Below are 4,527 nucleotides of genomic sequence, written 5' to 3' on the forward strand. Positions count from 1 at the left end.
TTTGGTTCAGGCAAATAACAATAAATCACCGAGCTAATACACGATATGCGTTGCCTTCTCCACTTTCGTAGTACGTACTATATATCCTAACGTGAAACTAGTTTAAGCCACTTCGTTGCTGTCGAGAAATCTCACAGACGCTTATGAGGGATTTGAGAATTTTGTTTTCTCCTTTTTGTCTGCTACATGACTGGTTCAGTGCAATAAATCGTCTTTACTACCAGTTTACAACGATTATATTATACACTTGTCTCACTAGAAAATTGAAATCTTCATTACTTATTGAACTTAATAATATAATTTTATTTTCAATATTAAGTTTTGACATATAAATTGTTTTCGTAGACAAAGTCTTTATAATACGGTGAAGCAAGAGTACCCAATCCGGCCTCTTATGACCAACTTAAAACAGTTGGCTAGGGTAGCGAGTGAAAAAAATATGCATGGGAGGCGTCGCATGTTAGGAAAATTTCAGGGAGATTTGTCATTATCATGAGTTGAGTTTGAGTTTAACGTTCTGATCAGCAGCGAGGCTATGTGAGACGTGGACCTATTGATTAACGTGGAATCCGAACCGCATGAGCTCCCGCCGGGAATCGAATCCGAGTTGGCGTAGGAGACCGGAGAAACGACCATACCTTTCACGTTTCAGAAGAAAGGGAATATGAGTCAGATCAAGAATTTGAGGATGAAACAAGCCGACCTTCAACTTATCAATCAATGTCGTTAGGCATCAAGGCACTCAAGCTGTGCACCAACAACTTTTGACGATGATGGGGCTCCTCATATGAAGCCATAAATGAGTCAAATATGTTCATCGAAGATAGCGTAACCTCCATTCCAAAAGGCAAACTCTGCTATTCAATCGTTTCGGAGAATTGAGAGTGGAACCGTATCGAGTGCAATCCAAGGCCCCCGCCCCCCCCCCTCCAAGAGTCAACTACATTACGTAATTCTATTTCTCCAGGCAGAAAGACACGATAGGGTCACCGTTCATCATTATATGGTTAAGGACTATGATGAAAACTTTGCTGTGGACAAGTACCACAGAGTTTAAAGAAAGACTTATCAACCTACTATGAGAGAAGCCAAGGGTAGATATCTGCTGAGGAAGACGACCTTGAAGAACACATAAATCATGTGGTTTGTGAAATGGATTCTGAACTGTCTGATTTTGAAGTTTCAGGGAAATTAGCAGCCGGATGTTGAAATTGAATTACATCATGTAGTTCACCCTTGGCGGGAGCTTGGATTGCTCTCGATACTGTTTCACGCTCATTACTCAACAATTATTGAACACTAGAGTCTGTCTTCTGGTATAGAGGATGTCATCTGGTCTTCTGGTCTTCTGGTACGATATCTAATGAATATAGCTGGCGAATTTTCGTTTCGCCATCTCATATGTTTTGCTCTGGTGGCTGAACAGAGGTTGGAGAAAACGGCTCTTGTATGTTATCGGGCTTCTGGACGTCAAAAAAATGTGAAAATTACCAACGAAAGTAAACAAGCTGTAATTCACTATGCCTGGTATATTGGCGCCAAAGGAAGTGAACGGAAGAGATCTTAATATGCAATCAAAAGGAGATTTGAAGCTCCGTTTCCTCAGAATTAGTGAGTGCTGTGGTAATGAAAGTTTGTAGACTTGATTAGTTAACTATAAATAAGAGTTAAAACTGATCTAGATGTCTGCATTTCTAAGATATTTTGTCGAACTTGCACACAGGTGTTCTCGTTAAACTATCTATATATATAAAAGAGAACGCACAAATCCTTTGTTACCTCATCACGCTAATACGGCTGAACCAATTTCTTTTATTTTTGGGGGGTTATTAGGATTTGGACCCTAGATGGTTTTTATCATATCACTTTAATTTTTAATTACCAGTGTCTTGAGATAATTGACCATTCAAGTGTCCATAACGTACAAATCCTTTGTTAGTTCATCATAGGTAAAAATAAACGTATTTATATGCAACCCGCATGACCGTGTCACTCGGCGGGTTAACATAAATGACAGGCGATATAATGTTAACATTTACTGCAATCTACTATGGTTTTTATCATATCACTTGAAAGCGACAACTTCCGGGGTGACCGCAGCGAAGCGGGGCGGGTTAACATAAATGACAGGCGATATAATGTTAACATTTAATGCAATCTTCTATGGTTTTTATCATATCACTTGAAAGCGAAAAAGTAAAAATTATCTAAGTAACAAAGTTTATTGCGTTCCGGGGTGACCGCAGCGAAGCGGGGTGAACGCTGCTAGTGCGAGATAAATTGTTTTAACGTCACTATTTTGCTCAGGGTATAAAGTGCTCTTTAGGAAACTAAATGACCTGGCCATACCTGCTTCGGACCTTGTGAAGTTCCCGTGTTATCTACGTGGAAGCTCTAAATGAATACATAAAATATTGAAGAGAAATATACAGAACTAGACAAAATAATGTGAACACGTATTAAAAGAAGGAGAAAAGTGTAAAAAGTGGGGACAAAATTGTTCATCATTCTTAACGCTTCGAAAAGCATCAAGTTAAAAATTGTTTTAAAGCTTTAAGACTAAATAAATTAATACTCACTTTTCACGTAAGGGACAAATGATGATTAATTATTATTGGGAACCTATAATCAACTCTGAAAAATGCATGGAAAAATCAGCTTGATTTTCTAAATTTTCTAGCTTTCTTTCGTGTTTTTCCACTTTCCTGAATAGTTTGCTCCAGGGGCGTCATTTATGGAGGGCAGGGAGGGACATTTGCCCCGCCTGAGTTTGAGATTTATATAGACTTTATCAATAGAGTAGTAGTAAATGAGTAAAAAACGCGAAATTTTACTTAGCCCTATATCGAGGAGTTTTGCCCCCCCCCCCAAGCAAAATCTGAAATGACGCTCCTGGTTTGCTCGCTAAGGGATGTCATCTGTTACGCATATTATATATCTAACATAATATTCATAATGCCAAATTGAAATATTCAATGATGCAGATGTAGTATACACAATTTTTATATATAGTACGGATATAAGCACATTGCAGACAACAAAAGAAGATTCGCAGTAAAATTACAATATTATTTCGCTTCTTGCCTTGATTGTTTGTTTACGTTTGCGCATTTTCTTGCTCTGTTTGTTGTAATACACTGAGAAAAAAACTGTAGGTGGCGTACTTTAAAAGATAGGTTACATGCGTAATTCCTGTAGTTTTGGACTTAACGTACGGCAGACGTATAACTGAAAACGCATGTTTTATAATATTTTCTGTATAAGTGTTCCATTTATACATACTTTCCGTATGAAACAGTGTAGGCGGTCAGGATCTCACATACAAATGGACGTATATAACATATAGCTGACGAAGGTAACATAAGTATATGCATGTGATATACGGAAAACTGTTAAATGTCAGACATCCTGCAAACGGCATGATGTAACATCTAAGGGCAGTGCCTATGTAGCATACGGATAACGTATGCTCCGTACTGATTTCTATAGTAAGCAAGAGGATACCGTATATTTGTACAATATACCGCTGTCCGGAGAACGGATTTTTCTCTGTGTAGGCTACTATTGAAAGCATAGAGTTTCGTATGCAAGAAATCATTTATACATTGTGTTGATTTAAAAATCTACACATTAATTTTTGTATAATTTACATAAATAATTATAGTATATTGATTTTATTAATTGTCATGGATTTTTTAATTGTTTTTAAAGATTTTTCACATACAGTATTTTGCGCTTTAGTTACTGTTCTCCTTAGAAGAAGTAGGCGTGGGAAAAGATTTTTTTAAAACATGTGGATGCTTGGTGAGCTGGAAGGCTGATCGTATAAATACGGTCCATGTTGTGTGGGGGTGGCACTCTCTTCTCAACCACTGAAGGGACGCAGGGATGAAGTTTTCTACCACTCAAGCGGACTTACACAATGAGTAGTCGGCTCTGAGATATACCCTATCATTTATTTTTAAATCTTAGGAAATTAGGATAATTTTAGATAGGATGAATTAAGGATTTTTTGTTAGATTCCTATTATAAGGGAGTCTACCTTTTATTTCTGAAGTAGTGTTTTTAAAATATTTTGCTAAATTTTATTTGGGCAGCTCTCTTGAATGATAGAGACTGTTTATTTTAATTTAATAATAATAACTCTTCTTTCGGGATAAGTGAGCCTGGAAGGGGGTTTGATAGAGATAAACTTTAGCTATTTTTTTTAAATAGGTGATGGCGGTCGTTATACGGCGAACCAGATAAAGTTTTTTTTTTTGAACCGCTTTCAGAATGAGGAGGCGCTGTTCTTTTTTGCTTTTTAGTACCCAGTCGCCTGAATGATTTCGGCTGCGGATTTTTTTTTTAAAGAATATTGTGGTTGTCTCTTGAATGAGGGGGCATTCACTGAGTTGTTATTGCCTTTGGAATGAGGAGGCATTTAGAGTTTTAATTTTTAATTGTCTCTTGAATGAGGGGGCATTTAGATCTGCATTTTTTGATTGTCCCTTAAATGAGGGGGCATTCGATTGATTTCTTTTTAAC

Source organism: Thermobia domestica, chromosome 18 (genome assembly GCF_964235325.1).
Source record: "Thermobia domestica chromosome 18, izTheDome1.hap1.1, whole genome shotgun sequence".
NCBI lineage: Eukaryota > Metazoa > Arthropoda > Insecta > Zygentoma > Lepismatidae > Thermobia > Thermobia domestica.